This window comes from Anabrus simplex, chromosome 1 (assembly GCF_040414725.1).
Source record: "Anabrus simplex isolate iqAnaSimp1 chromosome 1, ASM4041472v1, whole genome shotgun sequence".
Classification (NCBI taxonomy): Eukaryota; Metazoa; Arthropoda; class Insecta; order Orthoptera; family Tettigoniidae; genus Anabrus; species Anabrus simplex.
In genome coordinates this window covers 945,616,690-945,644,559 of record NC_090265.1, presented here as the reverse complement: position 1 = coordinate 945,644,559, position 27,870 = coordinate 945,616,690, and positions in this window count along the sequence as shown.

Sequence of the window (27,870 nt, the reverse complement as noted above, 5' to 3'; positions counted from 1 at the left end):
GCCCCTCCTATCAAGGAATTGCTGAGAAAATTCCGAGGCAAACATTACTTTACGACTATCGACTTAACGTCATCGTATCACCATATTGAGTTGGATGAAGCTACTAAGGTTTTGACAGGATTCCTGTTCGACCAACAGACGTATATCTTTAACCGATTACCTTTTGGTTTGAAGACAGCTGGTTCTGCTTTGATCCGAGCCCTAGATAAGAATTTAACGCAGGAAGTCAAAGATTCTACGGTCAGATACGTAGATGATATCATGATTGCAACGGAGACTTTGGAAGAGCATTTTGATGTATTGCACAAACTTTTGGAAAATTTAAATCGTGCAAATTTTAAAGTAAATCTTGAAAAGTCCCACTTTTGTCAAAGAAGTATTATGTTTTTAGGTCATATTGTGGACGGTAATGGCGTCAAACCTAGTCCTGTAAAGATCAGATCAATACAAAATTTCCCCAGACCCATGAGAATCAAACATGTTCGTCAGTTCTTGGGAATGTGTAACTTTTTCTCAGACCATTGTCCTTTGTATACGGAAGTTGTTGCACCTCTTCAGGATTTGTTAAAGAAGGATAAGAAATGGAAATGGGATGAAAATTGTGAAAATGCATTTTTGAAGACGAAGGAATTATTAGCTAATAGTGTGAAGTTGGGGTACCCGGATTTCGGAAAACCATTTATAGTTCAGACAGATGCTTCAGCTGTGGGAATTGGAGCAGTCTTATATCAAGAGTCGGAAAGCAAAGATCACCAAGTAAATTATTTGGCCTTTATGAGTCGGAAATTGCGGTCTCACGAAATTAAGTACACTACGACGGAGTTGGAGATGCTTGCCATTGTTACAGCATTGGGACATTGGAGGAAGTATATTTATGGCTATCCTATTATCATTCGGACGGATCATAAAGCCTTAACCTTCCTTTTCAAGACAACTATGTCAAGCGAGAGGGTTAGCCGATGGGGCTTATTTGTTCAGCAGTATGATGTTACCCTTGAACATTGTGCCGGCAAGTTAAATGTGATTGCAGATGCGTTGAGTAGAAATCCTGAATCTGGAAAAGCAGAAGTAAATTTGATTGAAATTACACAAGAGGATAATCAGTTTTTGGAAAAACTTAGGAACATTTCTGAAGCACAAGAGTTGTGGGATGAGACCAAGAAATTGAGGGATTATTTTCAGAAGAAATTGCAGTCGGGAACAGTTGAATATAGAGAAGCAGAAAAACAAGCTATAAATTACAGTTTCTTTAATGGCATACTTCACAAATTCATTGATGAAGAGCACACGAAATTGAGAATTGTTGTACCACCACAGTTGAGATGTGAATTGATCTGGCTTACACATCATTCGATAGGACATGCTGGGATTGATAAGGTGACGGCGACCATTAAGGAAAACTTTATTTGGCCAAATTTGAAAGACATGGTGCGGAAAGTCATAATGACATGTGATATATGTCAGCGAATTAAACCTTGTCCATTTTTAATGAGACAAATTCCTAGGCCAGTGCTACCCTCTAAGCCTAAAGAGTTGTTTGCAATGGATTTCTACGGCCCTTTGCCACGTGCAAGTAGAGGATTAAAATACATTCTGGTATGCGTTGATGTGTTCACAAAATTTGTGACATTATGCCCTATCCAAAGAGCAACTACGAAAGCCGTTATTAATCAAATAAAGAACAAAATTATACCTCAGATGGGAAAGCCGGAATTTGTACTAACGGATCATGGGACTCAGTTTACGTCCGAAATTTTTAAAAGGGATACTCAGAATTTGGGAATAGGACATGTGCTCAGTTCAATTAGAAATCCCCAGTCAAATCCTGCTGAGAGAATTATGAGAGAGATTGGGAAGTTTTGTAGAATTTATTGTCGGAATGAACATTGGAAATGGATCAGAGTATTGCCAATCATAACTGAGAGTATTAATTCAACGATACATGAATCTACTGGCCAGATACCCGCTGTCGTACACCATAATGAGTATCCAAAAAGACCATGGGAAGGTATAATCCCGTTACCAAGTGATCCAAGACCTTCACACGAGCTTTGCGTCCAGAATACATCTCAGCATCTCAAGGAACAAGCTGAACGACGTTTACGAAGAATGCGTAATAAGAGGTTCCACCGAAGTTTACGTGTGGGAGAATTGGTGCTCGTGAAGAAACCTGCAGTCTCAAATCCTAGTTCAAAATTTTATCATAAATTTGCTGAACTTTATATTGGGCCATATGAAGTCATACAGGACTATGAGAATAATTCTTATAAAGTCAAAAACTTAGAGACAGGAGTTGAAAGCACTTATAATGCTGGAAATTTGAAATTATATTATCCCACAAGGAGAAATATTGACCAGGAAACAATGGTTGACGAAGACGATCTTGAAGGACATCCTGAAGAAGATGAAGGAGGAGAAGAAGATGGTGGAGAAGACGATGAGATGGAAGATGAAGAAGAAGAAGATGTTATGTTAACCTACGATACTACATACGAGATGCCCAGAGGAGAAATGGATGAAAACGAAAGTTCTGGCGGAGAATGTGCCGGTGAAGAATTAATTGAATTAAGAGGAATGATGGAGAAGGTGGTTACTAAGTTAACAATGAATAATACTCGTCTTAAGGAAGAAAATTTGAGTCTAAAATCTGGATTTGTTAAGTAAATAATGGAAAGACAATGATATATTTGGAAGATGTGTGGTTGGAAAAATCCCTTGTCAGTAATTTTTCCAAAAAGAAAGTGGGGGAAAGATGAGCCCAATTGGCTCATATCATTGTCTTTAAAAATATTAGAAATTAAAAAAATGGCATATGAGGGAATAGCCGCAGTTACATTATAGGCCGGATGTGTGGCGCCATTACGCTTGCCCAGGTTTAAAGATAGTTCTACGTGTCAAGGTCATCTTGTGATGAAATGGAAAGCATTGGAATATTCCATGAGGTGTGATGACAAAAGTCACCAGATTTAAGTTGGCAACATTTTCAGGCAGCGAATCGCAGCAGAGCAGGTTTTGGAATGATGGGGGTAAATTAAAGATGGGTGCCGCATAAATGACTTCTAAAAATGTTTAAATCAACCAGGGGATAAGGTGAAAACAAGATTAAACCATTTTGAGAACAATAATTAAAGACGGCGTATTTGCAACAATTTATTGGAATAAATAATCGCAGGCATATGTGACGGGATGTTACATCATTGTTAATGGGGTTCCCCGAGCTCCATATCCAGAATCTGGCGTGCATGGAGAGGACGCGAGCCGCTAAGAACAGGCACTCTGCTACGGAAATTTGAACGTGTCGGACGTACGTGTATGTGGTTCACGAGAACCCTAATCTAGAGCATTTCCTATCAAATAACTAGCTGTCGAAGATACTACGGGTCCGATAGACTTTGCATTTAACTCAATAATGACCGAAATTTTTGTAAATTCAAGAAGGTGAATTTTTACAACATTAACTGAAAGATTAGGATCGGAGCGAGATCAAACAAGGACGCATCGCAGTGCCACGTGTAAACTCGCGGAAAGCAGAGACAAAGTGTATATTACAATTGTGAAGAAGTGTATGTGCTAGAATAATTTAACTTTATCTGTGTTTTTTATATGTATTTTAGTGTAGTAGGAAGCGATGAGCGTGTGATTTCATGAAAGCAACAAGAGTGAAGACCATGGGTGTGGAGAATGGTATGGGTTCAGGTTTTGAGGCCGTTAGCATGATGGCTTAAGTACATCATGGGGCCGACCTGAAACCATGAGGCCGTGGAGCTGAGTATGGAGCGTCGCCGAGTCGATAAGTACCCTGATTCATTATCTAGCATGTGCATGATTAGCTGTTAACTGTAAATAAGTTAATGCATGATTATTCGTTTATTTTCCTTTTTAAGTACTGTAGCAAGGATAGTTAGGTTTTTTTTTAGGTTTTATTTTATGCTGATGCCTAGGGGGGTGTACATATTGTGATATTAGCGTGTGTTAAAATATGGTCTTCGCGAGTGTGGAAATAATGTGTGTAAATAATGATTTTCCATTACGGGTGTGAAACATGGTTTTTTTTTTTTTTTCTCAGTGCGTGATCTTCTAGCAAATATTAGCGTGTGCGTGTGTGAATATTTAATGACGTAGGAGGCATCAGTAAGGATTAGTTAGAGGGAATAGATAGATTAACCTGGCATGTCGCATGAAAAGTTCGTCAAGAAAATTTTCACTGACCCAAGTTTCGAACCCGGACTGTCTGGCACATTACAGTGGGATTTTGGAAAATATATGTCATCAGTAAGTAACGTGCACCGTTAATCAATGAGAAATTTTGTGCTGAAGGGAATAATTGTCATCCTAAAAATGTCCGAGAAGTAGTTAGCTAGTGTTGAAATAGGGACCTCTAAGACACAAAATGCCGACCGCAAGAGTCGAACCAATGATTGTGTAGCGCCATATATATATGTAAATACCGGCATAATGATATACGTGTTCCTGATAATGGAGTGAGAAATGTAGAATATACGTGAAATATGAAATGAATAAAATATATTGAGAGTATTATATAATTAGTAACTGTTCGCACAGGCGCATGATATTGTGGAGGAACATATGGCTTCATTTAGAGTAGAGAGAGAGAGAATTTAAGTGGGTGCGAACATGTTAGAATGCCGTGTCAATGAAATGAGTCGGGCGTGCGATAAGGCTACAGACCAGGACGGCGCGTTGTGTATTAGAGAGGCTATGGCAGCTGTAGTAAGGTCTTATAAGTAACAAAATATCGCATTCATCCGTGAGGAAAATTCTGTTTGTGGAACTCAGGACAGCACAATTAGATTAAATAATGATAGCTAGACTTCGTGACAGATCATTGCGGCAAGCATAATGATAGGTCACTGTAATGATGCCATGTTGAGGGTCGGAGTTCGATGCCCGGCCGAGCCAGTGTATAATGATTTCCCCTGTGACTATATGATTGAAATTATGTTGTGTTTGTTTATGTTATATGTTCTTCAATATGTGGGCAATGCAAATTTTGATTTTGCAGTTGCAATATTTTTTTTTTTTGATGTTGAATTCAGGTCATGTGGTTGTTTATACTTGCGGCAATGAGGTTCATCCCATTGTCTGTAGAATCAGTGTAGGTTAAGATGTATTTAATATTATAGTATAGGGTTTCTTGCTACAGGGTAGGCATATGTTTTGTATATGATAAAACAGCTAATTAAGCATATGTGAGATATTTATCATTTTAATGAATCGGTAAATTAATTTAATTTATTTATGTCAGGGTTACTTTTCGATTTCGTGCGTGCGTTCCATATTATCAGCATTATATGAGGGAGGATGGTATTGAGAAAGAATAAGTTAAATAGTGTCGGACTCAAATCATAATAGGGACTATTTTTTTATATAAAATTTGTGATGAATAATTTTATGATATATAAAATTTTGGATTGAATTACCAAATCTAACAAACTTAATTGGATAAACTTATGATTTTCAAGGTAACAATTATACCGACATTGATAACTGCGAATTTGTAAATCATAATGAATTTAATGGATTTAATTAATTAAAAGATGAGTTGTGAATTACACGGCGGATGTTGCTTAATGAATTTACACAGCCTCATACATTTCATTTTGAAGAGTGTATTTAAATAAATAATTTGGTATTTAGTAAATGGTAACTACAAGGTTTATAATATGGTGAGGAAATAATTTAAAGGTATGGAGAGCAAATACGAATTTGTTATTCAAAGAATGAACGGAAGAAGTTTTGGATGTATTAACATTTTAAAAGGTACTTTGACAAATTAACAAAGGTCATGATGATAGATTATTATAATATTTTATTATTGAAAATTTTGAAATATGGTGGTACCAAGATATGTGTGGAATGGAATTGGATTAAAATTTTTGAACTACTGAAGTAGAGTTGATGAATAAGATGAAAGGGAATTGTAATAAGATGAAGTAATGTGTTTAGAAGGATTTGAAATCTATGAGTCATGAGGTTGATATTTTATAGTCGAGGGTGATAGAGGTTGTGAACAATATTTGGTCCGAAGAGTTTATTGTTTGTATAGAAGTATATTTGCTTTGCCAAAGTTTAGCCTTTTTCAATAAATTTTGCATTCGTAAATGTTCTCATTCGGATTTTTATTTAATTATTTTATTTCTTCTCTTTTATCCTTCCCGCTTGATTAATTTAAGGTTAGTTTATAATATCTGAAGATATCTCTGAGGGTAGTACCCAGTCAGCGACCCTGGGATGTCTCGAGCCGGCGCCACATTTCAAAGGCAGGAAGGGTAGAGGGTTGAGTATTATCTGTGTATATTTCAGACAAACGAATATGGAATATCAAATTGAGAAAAGTGAGCATTTCCGAACCATTTTGTTCTTTGAGTTTAACCGAGGATCCAGTGCAGCAGGAGCTGCGAGAACAAGTTTTGAAATGTACGGGAATGAAGCAATCGCTGAACGAACAGCACAGAAATGGTTTTCCCGCTTTCGAGCAGGACGGTTTGACTTGTCTGATGATCCACGTTCTGGAAGACCTTCAGATTTTGAGGAAAATCGCTTGAATGAGTTGCTTCATGAGAATCCTCGTCAAACAACGCGGGAAATGGCGCAAGTTTTTGAATGTGATCAGTCAACTATTGTACGCCATTTGCGTTCGATAGGTAAGGTACAGAAATCGGGTATATGGGTACCACATGTGCTAAGTGACAGTAACAAAAATCAACGAGTAAACATCGGTTCGTCACTGCTTGCCCGGCACCAGTTGGCTTGTGATAGACACAAAGCATTTCTTTCGAACATTGTCACCGGTGACGAGAAATGGTGCCTGTATGTCAACATACAGAAGAGGAAAGAGTGACTCAGCCCATCAAAAAAGGCAACTCCCCGTGCCAAGGATAGTGCCCATACACAGAAATCATGTCGTGTGTCTGGTGGAACTATGATGGCATTCTTCACCATGAACTTCTTCCGAAAAACGTAACGATTACCTCTGGTGTGTATAGTGACCAGCTAAGACGGCTTACCGTTGCCATTGACAACAAAGGACAAAGACAACAACCAGTCTTATTGCTCCAGGATAACGCTCGTCCGCATATAGCGCAATTGACCAAAGGTGTGGTTGCTGAACTTGGCTGGGAACCTCTGCCTCATCCTCCGTATAGCCCTGAACTTACGCCTTCAGATTTCCATCTTTTCCGCTCTCTTGCTAACCACATTCAGGGCAAGTGTTTCCTGACGAAGCTTCTTTTGACCAAAGCCTGACCGATTTCCTCCAGTCAAAACCAAAACAGTTCATTTTTTCTTTGCTATTTGCTTTACGTCGCACCGACACAGATAGGTATTATGGCGACGATGGGATGGGAAAGGCCTAGGAATGGGCTGCCGACAGTGGGGGTTCGAACCCACTATCTCCCGGATACAAGCTCACAGCTGCGCGCTCCTAACCGCACGGCCAACTCGCCCGGCAAAACAGTTCTACAGGCGAGGTATTCAACTGCTACCTGAACGTTGGCAGAAGGTCATAGAGTGCGGAGGTGAATACATCACTGAGTGGTTGTGGTTGTGACTTACAGTGCGTGACAGTGACAGTAAAATATAATAAAATATAAAATATATAATGAAAATGAAAACCTACAAGCTGTTTTCCAGTCATTGACCGGGTCAGGGATGTAATGAATGAAACATATATAGGCTGTTATTACAATGGGGTCGCCACTCCCAAGGTGATTTATTAATGAGTGATAAATGCTATGAAATGATAATGGAGAATGTTGCTGGATTGGAAGATGACAGGGAAAACCGGAGTACCTGGAGAAAAACCTGTCCCGCCTTCGCTTTGTCCAGCACAAATCTCACATGGAGTGACCGGGATTTGAACCACGGTATCCAGCGGTGAGAGGCCGACGCGCTGCCGTCTGAGCCACGGAGGCTTAAAATATATAATATAAAATATGAGAACCGCATAAACTTATGCATCGACCCAATAAGATATATGGACTTCACTCTTTCTCGTGTAGCTAGGTTATCTTCCGATAGGTGTTCGCAGGTAATGTCTAAGGCGTATGTCGTGATGGGGTCTGTCTGTACGTAGACGTTTTCCTCTTAGCGGCATGTAAGTTATGAGGGACGCTATGCCATCCGTTGAATATATTTGGAAGCTGGGAAAGGTTAGAGAATCAAAGAGTACCTAGAAGGGAATATAATTCTTCCGTGATCAGAGGAAGTGTATTACTATCTGGCTTGACAGGTAGTAGTCAAACATGGCTGCATGCAATGACATTACTTAGGATGAAAATCACATAAATATCAGAATAAAGTGTTAGTAGTTTAGCAACGTGCTAAGTACAGAATGTATTGCGGGTTGGGATAAGCCTTCGCCTGCAATTATTGGAGTGATCATTTAAGGACTTGATTTTAGGATTACTCAAAGTTGACTGAACTGAGAGACCTCATGATTCACTGGCAGGTAATTCCGGAGAGAAAAAAACAAAAATGAAACAAACCGGTTCAGTAGAACGGACGGATTGTTATAATTCTTCTTCTTCTTCTTCTTCTTCTTCTTCTTCTTCTTCTACCGCTTTTCACACACCTGTGGGATAGCGGGTGCGAACTGTGTCGAAGATGTGGATTTGACCATGTTTTACGACCGGATGCTCTTCCTGACGCCAACTCTATATGGAGGGATGTAATCACTATTGCGTGTTTCTGTGGTGGTTGGTAGTGTAGTGCACTGTCTTTAAATGAAGACGAAATTGTTGGGACAAACATAAACACCCAGTCCCCGAACCAGAAGAATTAATCACACGCAATTAAAATCCGCGACCCGGCCGGGAATCGAACCCAGGACCCTCTGAACCAAAGGTCCCAATGAGGACAATTCAGCCAGTGAGTCGGGCGTAGATTATCATTGTTATTATTATTATTATTATTATTATTATTATTATTATTATTATTATTTATTCGATTTTGGCTTACTTTCAACCACAGTAAACAATTGAATTGCTGATAGTCCTTTTTACTTGTCCCGGAACTTCTTCATCATGTCGGTGTGGTTACTATTCCTCTCCACTGACCATATGTTCTTGGACTATTCATTTTGCTTCTCCTGAAACCCCTTGAATTGATCAATTTTATCTCGAAACATATCACTATTAAATATTTATTTTGTATTGAAGCCAACTTCCTCCATGTCCTTTCTTGTTTCTTCTACCCAATTAGTAGTTGCTATTAATTTGATGATGTACTTGCAGATTTTCTTTGTTAGTGGACTCTCGTCCATTCTTGTGTGGTCAGTCTCCTCTTACATATGGTGTCTGTGATCTTCTCTGTCTGTATGTATAGCTCTTTATTTCTCCTCTTCCTCCATGTACCATCCTTTCTTTTATTGGATCCTAAGGTCTTTCTCAAGATTTTTCTTTCTTTTCTAGCTCAGCTGTTTCCCCTTTCTTATTCAGTATGAGACATTCTGAACTGTAAAGGCGCTCTGGCTTGATAACCGTGGTACAGTGTCTGATCTTTGCTCTGTATGATATCTTCTTTTGTAGGAATTTTGGAACCCAATGACCATGAAGAACATGGCTCATCGAGAGTCCTCAAAACAAGTTTTTAAAATTCATGACTTAAAAAATACCAGGCAATTATCCAAAATTCACAAATTAATCAACTATACTCATGAAACATGTGAATGGTTTGCGCCTCAGGCGAAACTGCAAATATTTGAATTTCCTGTGTAAAATAATTTTAAAATTGATGATTCAAATATGTTGCAGTCAATCTCTTTGTACAGGGTGGTCGGAAACAACGTGAACCGGGTATATGAGCGATAGACGATTTGTCACACTGATAAATAATTCGAAAAAATCCTTATCTTGCACCGTTGTTATTTTATCAGTTGCTGAAGTTAGCCAATGAAAGGTTGCAGAGTGGGCTTCGGCTGATCCGACGGCTCTGCATTCGAGAGACGGGGAGGGGCTGGTCCCAACCGTCGGCTGTCCTGATAATCGTTTTCCGTGGTTTTCCCTTCTCCTGCACTAAGGCCAATGCCGGGACATTTCTTAGTATAGGCCACGGCCGCCAACCCTCTCGCCTTCTTCGCACATCTCCTTCACTGTAACAAATCCCCTTCCTTCAAATATCTAGGAGAAATCATTGTACCATCCGGATTGGACAGGAAAGCTAATTTAACCACCAAACTCCTGAAAGCATACCGAATAACATGGAACCACTACAATAAAAGAGTGATGTCACAATATGCAAAACTTCGGCATTACAAGACTGTTGTTCTTCTGGAAGCCTTGTATGCTTCAGAAACCACATCCCTAGGAGGCCACTCTAAAATCGATGAAATTGAAAAACAAGAACGAAAAATTCTTAGGAAAATATATTGCCCCGTTCATGTAAATGGTATATGGATCAAAAGGAAAACTGTAGATTTGTGCAAAGCAATCGACAATTTCACCGTACCGTACGCAGGAGACGATTAAAATTCTATGGCCACATCTGTAGAATGGACGACACTAGATATGCAAAAAAAACCCTGCTTGGTATAATTAAATCAAAGAAGGTCAAAATACGCTGGTTAGAGGAAATAAAGCAGGACTTAGAAGAAATGAATATCACAGAAGATATCATCAGGGATCGCAAGGCTTTTGGGAATCTGGTTGCAAAGCACACGTTTTTCGGAAAAGGATAAAAGAACCACAGGGAAGCAATGGACGGAAGAACTCAGGATACAGCATAGCGAGTTCATCAAGAGATTTTGGGAGGAGAAGAAGAAAGGAAAACCATAATCAAGCTAACGAGTTCCAACGCGCTCTGTAAACGGGCATAACGAAGAAAGAAGAATAAATAAATAAATAAATAAATAAATAAATAAATAAATAAATAAATAACCCATGCTTAGAAGCAGTTTTTATTATAATTTACAATATCTTTCATAGTTTTGACATGAATGTGTTCAGAGTACACCTGTTAAGCGAATAGTCATTTACTGAACGAAAAACAAATATCACTCCTTGTTAATTAATTTTATCTGTTGTTTATCCTACAGCACGACGTACTCTGACTCGTGACGTCAGCGAAATAGCGAGGGGTGGGAGAATCATTACCGCCTCTAATAGAGTATTCAGTGATTTCAATCACTCAGGCCAGCGATTTGGAGGTGAATGTTTGAAATTAACATGCGATTTCTTATCAACCATCTTCTTGACTCTTTACTCCTTGCCGAGGCCGTAAAGGCATTTCTTTCTTTCTTCAGTTTATCCCAGTTATTTCTGGGGTCACTGGGGCCACCTAGGTTTGGCCGGGGGTTTAAGACCGGATGCCCTTCCTGACACCACGTGATTTGTGAGGTGAAAATCTCGGCACAGGATCCGAACCACAGCTTTCCAGATGGGAAGCCAGCAGCTAAGGCACTGAACTAATCACGCCACCCGAGGCTGTAAAGGCATTGCTAGTATATTATGTCCACAATCACCGGTTTTTACTGGGTTTATTTTATATGATTAGTCTACGAAGCAAGATATGTCTACAACTCTCTCTTAACAACAGACCACTTCAAAGAATATATATACCCTAGCAAAGAATACTTATGTTCAACAGAAATGATTTCAAAGCTACAATAAGGCTAACTAAGATTTTACATAGTGTTTATAATTCTGTATTTCCCACATCACTCCCTTTTCAGTCTCACAATCACATCAAACACCCAATAACCACGCTGGGAATCGTATTACACGACCTGATTTTGTAATTCTGGATTTATTTCATTGAAGTGCTGAACTTTGTTCCATGTTGTCAACATTTTCAACCAACCTTAGGCTGGGTTTAGTTTGTCTATTGATATGTTCACTACTTTATTTTTTATCTTTATTGCAAAAATCTTGGGGTTTCGGTGGATAACTTCATAAGGACCTTCATACGGACTTTCCAGTCCCACTTTTACACTGTCGATCCTGATGAACACATGCCTTGAGGTTTTGATGTCTCTGTGAATAAATAGTGTTTCCTTTGAGTTGGAATCTGACAGTAAGCCTTGAAATGAAATGGCGTATGGATTTTAGTGCCGGAAGTGTCCGAGGACAAGTTCGGCTCGCCAGATGTAGGTCTTTTGATTTGACGTCCGAAGGCGGCCTGCGCGTCGTGATGAGGAGGAACTGATAATGAAGACGACACATAGACCCAGGCCCCAAGCCAGCGAAATTAACCAATGCTGGTTAAAATTCCCGACCCTGCCTGGAATCGAACCCGCTACCCCTGTGAACAAAGGCCAGCACGCTAACCATTTAGCCATGGAGCCGGACAGTAAGCCTTGAGAAGATCAACCATTCAAAATAAATAGCGAGGAATACGTATGTACAACAAAAATTATTTGAAATCTATGGCTAGCTAAGAAGTTACAGAGTGTTTTATAATTCTATATTTCACACAGCATTCTTTCACCCATAAGGGTGTTGGTTCGATTCCCCATCAGGAAGGTAATAAATTTAAAAAGCAAGATTTTTTTCTTCTGGAGCAGCGCACGGTTCTCAGGTTCACCCACCTTACGCCAAACATGGATACCATGTTAGTTTCTGGGTCAAAGGAGGCCGAGTGTAGAGCTAACCACTCTATATCATTAGTGCCGTGGTTACGGGTAGTGAAAGCTTTAATTTTCATCTCATCTAAGGATCTTTATGGCCCGTATTGAGCTGGCTTTGCTTTATTTTCATAATTATAATCAGTGCATTTTTGGTATATGCGAGAAAACACTTCTGTACACGAGTATGCACCTGGAAGTGGGAACAGAAGCTCAAAATATGGTGTTTTTCGTTAAACAGAGGACAATATATCGGCACGTGTCAGTGTCAGGACCAACAGCAGCGAGCGGAGTGACTGATAACTGTACTAACGACACCGTGCGACATATGGCGGCCCAGCCCGCCCCGGCCCCTCATTTTGAACTGTCACTGGGAGGGTAGACACACAAGAAAGAAAAAAAAATGAAATTTGAGAAAGATATTAATGGAGATACAGGTTGAAGGGTGGCACAGCCTTCTGGAATGGAGGTAGGAACATGTGGATTGTTCACTGTAACCGTTTTGAGTTCTATGTGGTGGACTGTTACCGAACAAACGTTTATGTTTCATGGCTGATAGAGCCTCCGTCTCTACAAAATCTGCAGCAACTGTATGACGACGATGACGACGATGACGACGATGATAATCATAAATACGGTAATTAAAAGTATGGTCTCAGTTACCACAAGCAAGCATTTTGATTAGATGACATTTAAACTGCCTGCGAGTCAGCTTCGATATTCCTTTCTACTGTACTAAATGTCAGACTAGGAGCTCGATAGCTGCAGTCGCTTAAGTGCGGCCAGTATCCAGTGTTGGGGAGATAGTGGATTCGAGCCCTATTATTGGCAGCCCTGAAGATGGTTTTCCATGGTTTCCAAACCAGGCAAATGCTGGGGCCTGTATCGTAATTAAGGTCACGGCCGCTTCCCTCCCAATCCTAGCCATTTTCTGCCCTATTGTCGCCATAAGACCTATCGGTGTGAGTGCGACGTAAAGCAACTTGGAAATCAAAACGTCAGACTAAGCCGATTTTTATTATAATCTCGGAGCCGAGTAACACAGGTGCTGGCTTTCTGATCTCACGTTAGTGAATTTGATCCCGGCTCAGTCCGGTGGTATTTGAAGGTTCTCAAATATTCCAAATAAGGAACTCATGTGGGATAAAATTTGGCGTTTCCGAAAACCGTAGAAGTAGTTTGTGGGACATAAAACTATTATTATTATTATTATTATTATTATTATTATTATTATTATTATTATTATTATTATTGTGAAACAGACTGTACTTCAAGGATAATGAGAAATACATAAGAATGAAACACAGTACGTTACCGGTACTTCACAAAATTTTTAGAGTCGTGCGCCTTAAATGCGAAGTCTAAGAAATCAAGTCTTAACACCCATGGCTGTTGCTTATAAGGGTAAAACAGTGAGGTTACCTGCACTTTGCTAAATTATTCTATTCAAGATCGGAGGGATTTAATTTCCTTGAGGGGTATGGTTGCCACAGTCACAGGATACTCATTTAGGCGGTCACGATTCGAGCCGCGCCAATGGATTTCAGATTTTTGATATGAATATGAAATGAAAACGAACAGTCATGTCCTTGATGTTAGTACTCCACGGAGAACTACACATGCCTAAACAATTATTGTCTCCCGTTTAATAATAATAATTTTCAATTTGCTTTACGTAGCGTCGACACAGATAGGTCTTATGGCGACGATGGGATAGGAAAGGGCTAAGAGTGAGAAGGAAGCGGCTGCGGCCTTCATTAAGGTGCAGCCCCAGCATTTGCCTGGTGTGAAAATGGGAAACCACGAAAAACCACCTTCAGGGCTGCCGACAGTGGGGTTCGAACCCACTACCTCCCGGATTCAAGCTCACAGCTGCGCGCCCCTAACCGCACGGCCAACTTGTCCGGTGATGATGATGATAATAATAATAATAATAATAATAATAATAATAATAATAATTGATACGGAGTTATCCGTGGAATGCAGAGGTGAAAGAAGGTGCGGGCTGGAATGGGTCTAACTACGAGTCCGAAAGATGATTTAAAATTTCAATAAAGGTTATATTTTCAATAGACAACAAGATTTAACAAATTTTCACTAGGTGAAATAACAATAAAAAAACACAGGTACACTGATAACTTTACAAACGAAAGCACAAGTTTCGGGGTCTTTACAAGTTCTGGCTTCGAGCCTCAGTTACACAACCCTTGAGCTACTAGCCCAACATTACCAAGGTACACTCATTTATTCAAAGGGCCGGAAACCCCTTCATTCAAGGAGCACTTGCTCCCAACTTTTAACCTCAAGCTTCCCAGAGGCACTTTTCAAACACAAGAAAGAGCTGACCCGCTCTCAATTTTTCAAGCCTATTAAAGGCAATACCAGACTTTACAAAAACTTGCCATCGAGGCACAACTTACAAGAATTAAACAGGGGCATCTCGTACCCAGCCTACAGGGCCTTAAAAGAAAAATAATAGGTTAATTAAATGGCCCAAAATACCAAGATGAATGGAGGCGTTGCTTGCACTCCTACATGAAACTTGATAAAACCTAAGGGGCACTAGGCCGATGATACAGGGGCTATTCCCAAACTAGGGAGGTGACTCGTATAAGAAAATTTTAATACATTAAGAGTAGAAAATCGGTTATGGAAACGTAGTCACTTCAACTCAAAATGAAGGGGAGCTCGAGAGGGTAAAGCACTCTCTATCCCCGATTTACAGTTAAATAATAAGAAACGTTTACATAAGCCGGCACTAAGTTACATTTTTCGAAAGGTAGGTTACATTGAAAAAGTTTCGGACATTCCCCGAGGGCTAAACCGCTGAGCTAGCAAGAAATAAAGATGTTAAAAGGCCATTACCTTGTAGAAGAGCTGCTGGCGGATGAAAGAGGCGCTTCCCGCCTTCTGCTATGCTTCCATACACTAAGCTAGATGTTGTACGAGTGGCGGAGAGCCAGGAAAATCAGCAGTTTTTATACTCTCGGGGAAGATTCGAGACCTTTCATGAATGATTAAGACACACCCACAGTCGTTTATTGGGTAGCTTACAGTTACACATCAACATTGGGGAAGAAAGACGCCATTGGCTGAAAATAAATGACAGAAATTTACGATTGGCTAATTTCAAAACTGGCGGAAAGAAAAATTAATACTGCCAACCCACAAATGAAAGAACAACACTTAGTAAAGAACAAACTTATAAATACAAAATATCTTCAAGAAAAGTTCCTTCACTTCGCACCAGGGTGCGTGATCATAGTTTTTGGTAGAGACATCTGTGAGAGAATGTCCACACTTCTTGATAATTAGTAAACACAGTGACATCTTCTGATAAACGGTTGAATTAATTCAGTTTTAAAGTTCAGAGTTTCAGCTGTAGAGGAGTACTTTAAGGCGGAAAATTCAAATGTGCGGCGTATAGGTGTACCAACCGGTACAATAATAATAATAATAATAATAATAATAATAATAATAATAATAATAATAATAATAATAATAATAATAATAATTTTATGTCCCACTGTTCATCATAGGTACTCAGCCCGCATGTACTGTAGTGCTGTTGGTCTCGCCTCATAATGAGATTTTGTTTATTAAAATTCGGTATGCTTGTCTTAAAACTCGGTAAACTTAATCCCGTTTCTACGAATACAACTCGGTGCCACCTGTACTGTTATTTTCGGTCAATCCAAGCTGAACAACACCTTCGAAATTCTATCAAGTCAGAATGAGACGTTCTGCTCTAAACAATTATGTCGAATTACTGTTTCGACCTATTAACCCCACGTGGTATCCATTGTTGACTCTTCTCAGGATTACACAAGTTATTCACAAGTGCCACGATGTGATTCCAGAAGTAGTCGCAAAAGTTTGAAAATTCGATTGGGAGTCTTTTTCGTATAAAATTTACATTGCTATTTACTGCTGAAGGATATATAACTCAAAGCTATGCCATTAACATGGTTTTAAAACACAGAAGTGTTTAGAAACTCGGTCAGCTGGTATGTAATTACAGAGTAATGCAGTTTTAAAGCGATAAATATCTGGAACAGACTTCAAGAGTAATTGGATGGTGATGTCATCGCAGTTCTTTTGTCTGAGAATGTGTATCAATTGGCGACCCATCAGTGACATCACACATATAAGGCTACGAAGCTCTGACATGTGGTTTGCTTTAATGGGTTAGTTGTATTGGTATTGTAGAAATAAAGTAGCCAGTTATTTTCCACCACTGAGGAAGTAGATTTGCTCAGCTAGGACTCAAGTGCACGGAGTTCACCTCAGGGCGTTCGGCACCTCAACACTGAGACGCTCTCGATAAGTCGTTTTACAGTCGTCATTGGTCATAATGGATTTTTTTTGGTATTCCTATAAGCCGCTCTACCCCCTGGCATGAGTTTTCGATAATTTTGAAGATATTTTCTGTCCATATGTCAACACAAATTCGAAGACTTTTTTTTTCATATGTCGCGACAATTTTGAAGACACTTACTGACCATATTTCACGACAATTTTGAAGACATTTATTGACCGTATGTCACGGCACTTTTGAAGACACTTATTGACCATATGTCACGACAATTTTGAAGACACTTATTGACCATACGTCACGTTACTTTTGAAGACACTTATTGACCATATGTCGCGACAATTTTGAAGACACTTAATGACCATATGTCACGACTATTTTGAAGACACTTATTGACCATTTATTACGACACTTTTGAAGACATTGACCATATATCACGAGAATTTTGAAGACACTTATTGACCAATGTCACGACAATTTTGAAGACACTTACTGACCATATATCACGACACTTTTGAGGACACTTATCGACCATATGTCTCGACAATTTTGACGATATTTTACTGCTCATATGTTACGACAATTTTGAAGACATTTATTGCACATATGTCGCGTTAATTTTGAAGACATTTATTGTCCATACGTCACGAAATTTCCTGGATTTTACAGGGAAGAAATTCGAGTTTTAAAACAGCGATAATAATTATTGCTTCACTTTAATATTTTGAGACAAAATTGTATTATCACAGAATAAATTCTCATCAATCAATCAATCAATCAATCAATCAATCAATCAATCAATCAATCAATCAATCAATCAATCAATCAATCAATCAATCAATCAATCAATCAATCAATCAATCAATCAATCAATCAATCAATCTGCATTTAGGTCTGTCGGCCTGGTGGCGGATTCCCTATCTATTGTTTACCTACAATTTTCTTAAATTATTTCAAATAAGTTGAACGTTTATCGAATATTCTCCCTTGGTAAATTATTCTAATTTCTACTGTAATTCCTCTTCCTTTAAACGAAAATTTGGTCTTTTTTTCTCACAATTGCAAAATTATGATATCTCATTCTTTTAAAAACTCCCTTCAAGCATATTTGTCTACTATGTAATTCCAATGCCATCTCTCCACTGACAGCTTGGAACATACCACTTAGTCGCGCAGCTCGTCTCCTTACTCCCAAGTCTTTCCAGCCCAAAGTTTGCAACGTTTTTCAACACCATTCATTTTTCGGAAAGTACTCAGAACAAATCATGCTGCTTTCCTTTTGATCTCTTCCAGTTCTCGAATCAAGTAATCCTGGTGAGGGTCCCACACACTGGAATCATACTCTAATTGGGGTTTTACCAGAGATACGCTCTCTCTTTTACATCCTCACTACAACTTTTAAATACCCTCATAGTCTTACTTACAATGATCCCCATAAGGTACTTTCACTGTATCGACGTAGGAATTGAAACTGAGGGGTCCTTTCATCTTGGCGAAACTTACAACCTGACTTTTCACTCCGTTTATCATAATACCATTGTCTGCTGTTCATCTCACAACGTTTTCGATGGATTTGTAATGTCACTCACAATCCAGTGACGTATTTTAAGTCTATATATTAGTATAGCATCAACCGAAGAGAAACGCCTTATCTGTGATCCCGGTTCTTTATTCATATCACTTACATACAAAAATAAATAAAAGATCCAATAATAAAGTCCTGCGGACCCCTTCTTCGCCAGCCCCGTGGTGTAGGGGTAGCGTACATGCCTCTTACCCGGTGGTCCCGGGTTCGATTCCCGGCCAGGTCATGGATGTTTACGTGGATCTGAGGGCTGGTTCGAGTTCCACTCAGTCTACCTCTACTCTACAATTGAGGAGTCATCTGGCGATGAGATAACGGCCCCAGTTTAGGAAGACAAGGGATAATGCAACGTATCGATCACACGTCACCTCGTAATCTGCAGGTCTTCAGGCTGAGCAGCGGTCACTTGGAAGGCCATGGCCCTTCGGGGGTGTTGCGCCATGGTGCGTGATTTGGTTTGGTTTGGACCCCCTTTACTATAGGATCAGATAATGCTTCGCCAAGTCTAATTCTCAGAGTGCTGTTTTATACAAATTTAGTCACCCATTTTTTGTGTAGTTCAGTAGCCTTTATTTTAGTCGGCAGTCTCCCATAATCTACGCTCTCATTACTCTTATATTGATAAATAACGATACAATCCATTTGATCTCCTGAATCTTTTGTATGTTATAATATCATATCGTGATCAGACCCAGCAGACCGCGCTCCCTTACAGGGCATCGCATGCGTCCTGTTCCTTGCTCCTTCGCGTCAGTCGTTTCCAATGCCTTTTGGCTGAGGTCTTCACGGAGTCCGTTGTTACAACTTTTCCTCGGTCTACCCAGTGGCTTCTTCCTGCAGGGGACAAAATTCATCGGCCTCGCCGGTCATTTATGTTCACCAGTTCCTGTAACATGCCCTGTCTAAACCAGAAGGCTTATAAAGTTTAGGCCTTTAAGGATTTTATCCAGATTTTGATTGCACCGTGTATACTATTCTCCAGTCACCGCGTCTTATTTTCTTTGTTTGCGGACTTACCAGGTCTAACTCTCGTACACCACAATGGACAGGATTACAACCTGTCTAGCTTGAATTTGAACTGTCTCGACAGACTTCGTGACTTGAGAATTTGACTAAGACTGTAGGGGCAGTAATATCCAACTTGAATTCTCACGTTTGTCTCCGTTTTACGTGAAACTTGCTCCGTTTAGACAGCTTCCAAGTATTTGAACTCGCGGTCTCATTTGAAAGTTCGATTCCAAACTGTCTTCGTCTGGAATTATAGCCCTGTACGAGGTTCGTCCCGACTTCTCACAAGGGACTGTCTTCGCTTTGTTTAGGAGGAGTTAGATCTTGCTCGCTGCAGTCTCATGACCTCATGCATACGCGTCTGCTCCTCCCTGGATCTAGACAGCAGAATTATGTCTTCGAAATAGGCCAGGTGTGCAATGCTCTCCTCTCTGACACGAATTTCATCAAATTTCTCTCACAATTTTCTCCAGCATAATGTTAAATATGAGTGTCTTCTTGCCTTAGCCCTGTGAATGTGTCGAAGATATTAGTAAAAGACCGTATTTTAAAGGGAAAATTTTTCATTAAAAATAAACATAAAAATGAGATAGTCACGGTAAACAAAAGGACTTCATAAAGGACTATGCTATTCCCCCAAAAGAGCGCTATTTCAATTTAAAACACACTTCAGCACATTCATGGATACACAATCTTACATTTACCTAGTTGTACTTCCTCTTGAAACGAAAGTCATCACCACAGTATACGGAACTTGTTGCATTTGATCATATTCAACATTTCAGTAGGTTTGCTAGTCAGATTCTACCTCTCTGAATGAAAAATCTCTCTATAAACAGAAGATAACCGCTCAGCATCAACTGAAAAAATCGAATAAAGTGTACTGATTTAGAGTTCAGGATAAAAACGTAATTTTCACCGTTGGTTTCAGTTGATGCTGAGCGACACTACTTCAAGCTATACATATGATAAGCACAATGCAGTGCTGATTTTTTTGTCAACTGTGTCAAAGCTTTCGCACGAATTTATTTGTTTTTCTGGTGTCTTACATATTGAAGATGAACTATTCTGTCTTATATGTTTTCCATCAACCTTAATACTGACGCAACGCAAGGAATAGCGGATGACCTTGCGATCACTTTCGATGAAATCGTCCGTGAAACAGCTTACTGTATTCTGTAGTTGGCTACTGCTCGTAGCTACCTTTTCCACTTTACTTAACACTCGCTATCAAAGTACAAAGTTTCAACTATTCATACATTAGTTCACTCAAGGTCTAAATCTGGTAAAGAATTACTTCCCGCAAATAATACTGAGTCTTTTCGTAGGCATCTGATCAGATATCATTGATGCAGCATGTGCTACAAGACTTTCTTTCATAAATAAGATTTCCGCAGAACCTATAGCATGGGTAACAAGGTAATGTGCACAAGCTTTCTATAAGTAATCGTTCTTGTTGGCACAATTCGTCGATATTCCTGCACCAGGTTTAAATATTCGCCGTCTGATAGAGAGACAAATACACGCTTTGCTCTTAGGACCGATGAGCTAGATGTTAGGTCCCTTTAAACATCATCATCATTATCAAACCTCTTTGGTTTCGGTAGGCTTCTGGTAACTGTAGAAATCTAGGGGAATCAGAAAACGAGTGATATTTATCACAACCCATTTTCGCTTGTCTCGGGAAAGAATAGGTTTATTATTATTATTATTATTATTATTATTATTATTATTATTATTATTATTATTATTATTATTATTATTATTATTATTATTATTATTATTTACAACTCTAGATCTAATATATCAAAAACTAAGGAGCACCGCGCAGAGTAAATCTGCTAAGTTTTAAAGTGGAAACGCATTATTATGTGAAGCAGGGAAAAGAGAAAGACAGTATGGCACGTGTGGGTGGCGGGCTGCTTGATAGACACATAATATTAGGAGGAGGCAGACGTGAGCTTTAATATTACGCAAAGCTGAGAGTAAATCCGAAGGGTGCTTCACTCAAACTGTCACCTTATCAAAACTTCTTTTAAATAATAACATAGGAAAGAAGTGCAAAAAGTTGACGCGATAAATGTGATAGAAAAACTTTCATTCGCAAAAACGTGATCTCAAACCACAAACGAGAAGAAATTTTTCTCTAGAGGAAAGGATAACAAGGAAAGTTGGAAATGATTGTTATTTATGTACATTGTCAAATCTTGGGGAGAAAGAAAAGACTACTTGCCAGTGACAAGAAAATCAAACACATCTCAAACATGAAGGTAATTTATTTAATTACTAAGACAACTGAAGGGAATTTTGCAGTAACAAGGCCAGTCTACTTACCTTATTTGCATACCTCAATAAAATCATGGTCAACATTTGTTGTTGCACAAAAAATAATGTTCGTACGGTAGGTGCTACGATCAATCATGTGAAGCCATTTCTTGCATCTCCGCGGAAGTTTCTAGAAATCTCCGCTCGATGGTGCTAATGTCTGTAAAAACTGCAATGTTCACAACAAATGAATTTTGTTTTTCCACCGGGCTGAGTGGCTCAAATGGTTGAGGCGCTGGCCTTCTGACCCGAACTTGGCAGGTTCGATCCTGGCTCAGCCCGGTGGTATTTGAAGGTGCTCAAATACGTCAGCCTCGTGTCGGTAGATTTACTGGCACGTTAAAGAACTCCTGCACCGGGCGAGTTGGCCGTGCGTGTAGAGGCGCGCGGCTGTGAGCTTGCATCCGGGAGATAGTAGGTTCGAATCCCACTATCGGCAGCCCTGAAGATGGTTTTCCGTGGTTTCCCATTTTCACACCAGGCAAATGCTGGGGCTGTACCTTAATTAAGGCCACGGCCGCTTCCTTCCAACTCCTAGGCCTTTCCTATCCCATCGTCGCCATAAGACCTATCTGTGTCGGTGCGACGTAAAGCCCGTAGCAAAAAAAAAAAGAACTCCTGCGGTACTAAAGTCCGGCACCTCGACGTCCCAGAAAACCGTAAAAGTAGTTAGAGGGATATAATCATCATCATCATCATCATCATCTGTTTACCCTCCAGGTTCGGTTTTTCCCTCGGACTTAGCGAGGGATCCCATCTCTACCGCCTCAAGAGCAGTGTCCTGGAGCTTCAGACTCTTGGTCGGGGGATACAACTGGGGAGTATGACCAGTACTTCGCCCAGGCGGCCTCACCTGCTATGCTGAACAGGCGCCTAGTGGAGGGATGGGAAGATTGGAAGGGATAGGCAAGGAAGAGGGAAGGAAGCGGCCGTGGCCTTAAGTTAGGTACCATCCCGGCATTCGCCTGGAGGAGAAGTGGGAAACCACGGAAAACCACTTCCAGGATGGCTGAGGTGGGAATCGAACCCACCTCTACTCAGTTGACCTCCCGAGGCTGAGTGGACCCCGTTCCAGCCCTCGTACCACTTTTCAAATTTCGTGGCAGAGCCGGGAATCGAACCCGGACCTCCGGGGGTGGCAGCTAATCACGCTAACCACTACACCACAGAGGCGGACTAGAGGGATATAATGCAAATAAAATTATTATTGAAATACTTTTTACTGTATGAAATTAAATTTTAATAACGGTTCCTTAGCTGAATGGTAAGCGTACTGGACTTAGGTTTAGAAGACTCCGGGTTGAATCCCAGCTGGTTCGAAGATTTTAACTACGTTTGGTTAATGAACGAGGACTGAGTCTTTATGTTCGTCTTAATATACATCTCTTCGTCTACTTACAAAACACTACCAACCACCACAGAAGTATATATCTCTGTTCATATAGCGTTAGCGTCATGAAGAGCATCCGGCCGTAAAACCGAGCCATATCAGTAGCAAATGCCGTGTCCAATACACTAGAAAAAGGTCTGGAAGGCGAAAAAGAATAGTCAATAATTTAATTAAAATATATTTGTTCTACATTTAATATACGTACCAGGAGATCATCATCGGACCTTTCAATGCGCAGAGAAGCCTTTATTTGTGGTATTTTTGAATTGGTGTATGTGATATTTAAATAACTATTAAGTATCTTAAGAGTTTAAAAAGTAATTATGAATTGAGGAACTCTGCGTTATAACCCTGTAATGTCTTTATTGAAAGCATATTTACTTCATGAAGGAAAATGCCCCATTGTACAGAGGCAGCTTTCATGCCGGCGTAGAAAGCATCCCGTTTCTTGCTGTCCTCTTCTGCCTTCTGCAAAGACGTCTGTATGAACAACTGTGTCAAAGGAAATTGCATCTGTAATATCATTAATACAAGAAGCGAAAGAATTGTTAAGTGCGTTTAGCTGAACACTTGCTTCAATTACTTACCTTGTTGGTGGAGAGATCCCTTCAATTAACGGAACGTAATGTTTGATTTCGTATAAACTGAGATATGATCTAATTGTTGAGGTATCAACTCGAAGGCAGACTGAATCGTCGAAACCACCTACTGAGGTTAGGTGATCGTAAATCTCCTCAACACACACGTAGAGCTATAGAAAAATATTAATAATTAAAGGAAAATGTACAATGTAAGTCGAAGTGCAACGTATAAAGACATGTCTCAAGATGTAAAGAGACACGATTTAATTATATTATATACTTTATATCAGAGTAGCTTACAGCCCTAACATAAGCCATAAAATTGAAATTTCCCAGAACTCCACAAGGGGACCAACCTGGAGAGTATTAAAAATTTGGGCTCAGAAGCAAAATATCGGTCCTTAACCTGTGGGAAATTGTATTTCCAAAGCGATGACCTATAGCTTTTGCAGGCATCAACGTTTCCTGACATCTTAAATATCAGACCTCGATAAAGGGTTGAGAAATTGTTTCGAGATATTAATGAGGCAATCTATAAAATAAAATGCTCGTTGTTTTACATGACCGCCGATATTGTAATCGAAGCTACGGTATATCTAGTTTTACGTGGAATCCGAATCACTAGGACGAGATTTTTAATGTCAAAATTCCAAAAAATTCCAAACATTATACATCGACCGGGATGCAAACGGCGGGCACTTTGTTGAAAAGCCGGTGACTTCATCACTCGGTTATCACGCCACCCGAGGTAATCTCTAATAATAAAGAAAAGTTGAAGTACAGCGATGTATAACGCTAGTTAACAAATAAAATGTAGACGTGAATTAATAAGGCACTACGAGGAACAATAGAAACTTATAATTATGTACCAGAGAAACGAGATAAGTGAACGTTTCAGAGCGATAGGTTGTTATAGCCCTGAAGATGGCATTCCGTGGTTTCCTATTTTCATACTAGGAAATTCTGGGGCTGTACCTTAATTAAGGCCAGGGACGTTTCCTTCCCACTCCCAGACCTTTCGTATCCCATCATCGCCATAAGACCTATCTGTGTCGGTGCGACGTAAAGCAACTTGTAAAAAAAAAAACACGTGTATTTATTGACGGGGTAGTGTTTATCACTATATGATGGATGTGGGAAAATGGTAGTAGTCTTTTCTCCTTGCTTTCTCATTCAGATAAGAGTAGCCAAGTGGTTAGTGTGAGTGTAGTAAACCACGTAGACTACATTCCAACTTGTATAGGTTGATGCCGTAATCTACTTAGGTATAACACCAAGGCCGACTTATCAAATAAAGTATAAATCGTTCGATTTGATCTTTCTCCTCTTTATCTTATACGCAAAATAAAATCAAAGTGTTAGCAAAAATCTCCTGTGCTTGCAATTCCAATAAATTAAAATTATTTGTATTATTTTACAGACAAATATATATAGTCTTAATATTTTGGTTAGGATTGTAGTTTATTAGAAATTCTGGAATTAGTTTTAGAAATACTCATGCACAAGTTTGACCACAGGTTGATGTAATCAGCTATTCTCTTTACGTAGATTTCGAACTGGTGGTGAAATATTAAGGTTTGAAAACAATCCGGTAGTATTTGATGGCTGGTATTGTTATACAGTGAAAGCAGCCTATTTCTTGCGCCATGCCTTTGTACTGTAGCCTGCCTATCGTTGGCAGATACGAACACTGCCTTTTTATTTGGTTAAGTGTTCCTTGAAGTTCCAGTTCTCTACATTATTCATACTATTTTCTCCAGGTTTTATTCAATTTCCTTGGCTCATTTATATTCGTTTAGCTGAACAATGAGGTGTCCATTGTTGTGCCTGGCTCTCATTAACGGGGAGTGCTCTTCAGAGAGTGAGATGGGGGAGCTCCACGATGCCGTAGTCGATGTTAACTTACACTGTGCGTTATCATCAACTTGGAGAAAGTACTGTCACGTGACTTTCAATTCCAAGTTAACACTACGTTGGTGCTTTGTGAGATAAATCACATTAAGTTAAAATTAAAGTTAAATTTATTAAATACTGGTTGGTAGGTCTGTCGTTGATAAGTTAGTATTGTACAATTACAGCTGTACTGTCATCTAGCGGAGGTGAGTGGTTGTAGAAGAGAAGGCACATCAGTGTTGAGGTGTTGATATGGGAAGGGTAGTAGGTAAAAAAATTAAGAAAATCGAAATTTATTTTTCATGGAGAACCTAGTAAACGCTCTTGCCAATGCCATGGAAGAGGTAGCAAGTCAACTAGCAGAGTAGATAATAATTTCGTGAGGCTGTTTCTAGCCGAGTGCAGCCCTTGTAAGGCAGACCCTCCGATGAGGATGGGCGGCATCTGCCATGTGTAAGTAACTGCGTGTTATTGTGGTGGAGGATAGTGTTATGTGTGGTGTGTGAGTTACAGGGATGTTGGGGACAGCACAAACACACAGCCCCCGGGCCATTGGAATTAACCAATGAAGGTTAAAATCCCCGACCCGGCCGGGAATCGAACCCGGGACCCTCTGAACCGAAGGCCAGTACCCTGACCATTCAGCCAACGAGTCGGACAGTAGAGTAGATTATTTTCTACGATTGGCGCAAGAGGGAACCTGTGTTAACAAATACACTATGAAGAATACGTGCCACTTTGCTCGATATCGCTGGGCTGTACGTCCCGCTGCATGAACACCTCCAATTTATTGCACTCCCGGTATTTTCTGGTACGCGCTTTTGAAGCCTTCTTGGGCTTCAGCAGATTTCCCTATGTTCTCCTGAATGTGTTTACAGTAGTTTCTGCGTAGCGACAATCTCGATTTCAACACAAACTCGCGGACGCTCCCAATACTCGCAATGCTATCTCTAATCGTTGAAAATAATTTTAAAGATTAGTTGCATTCTTCGCCCTTTTAACCATGTTTGATCCTTCGTAGTTCCCGAGTTATTAAGGCGAACCGACTATATTCCCGTGAGCCACTCGAAATTCTACACGGGGCACATTGCACGAACGAAACGAAGCACGTATTTTATGCCAAAATTACAGGACAGCCATGAGGCCAGCTGTGCTGTACGCCATTGAAACTGTACCTCTGAAGAAAAACAATAGGCAGTTTAGAGAGGTAGGGAAGATCAGGATTCTTAGATGAATGTGCGGTGTCATCACAGACCTCGGGATTTTTAGGTGCTTAAAATCTTATTTTAGATTCCTAAAATAGGTTCTATCCTAATGCAAAACAGATTTCAAAGACAGAAAAAGGATTTTAAAGAATGCTGATCTTTCATAAATTACCTCAAATTAAAATAATATACAGTAATGAAATATGTAATATATGTTGGTATAATGTAGTAAAATATATGTACACAAAATAACATATCCTGACTGACTGACTGACTGACTGACTGACTGACTGACTGACTGACTGACTGACTGACTGACTGACTGACTGATTCATCATCGGCGAGCCAAAACTACTGGACATACAGAAACGAAATTTTTGGGGATACATTTATATTACAATATAGGTGCTCACTAAGAGAGGACTTTTTGATATTCCGTCGCTAAGGGGGTGAATTTTAAAAAAGAGTATATCTATATCTCAAAACATTAACAGTTTAAAGACGTGAACATTGGTATTTGGAACCTCCTTTAAAAAGGAAACGCATTTATTTTTGTTTTCGGATAATCCACTTAATGGGGATTCAAAAAAGGGAAAATGCGGTGAATTTTAAAAATGATTATCTCTCTGAAACTTAACATGCTACAGACGTAAAAATTGGTATTTAAAATCTCCTTTAAAATAATGAAACACTTATTTGTTTTAGGGCAATCCATTTAAGGCGGTGGGGTAAAAGAACTGAAAAAGGGGTTGAATCTTTTAACAGGGATATTTATATCTCACAAACTGAATATGTTACAATCGTGAAAATTCGTATTTTGAATCTCCTTTAAAAGTAAAGAAACACGTGTTTTTCTTTTCGGAAAATTCACTTGTTGGGGTGGTGGGAGTGAAAGGAAGTGAAGAAAGAGTTGAATTTTGTTTATGAGGGTACCCTCATAAACTGAAGATGTTACAAACTAGAAAATTGGTACTTGGAATATCCTTTG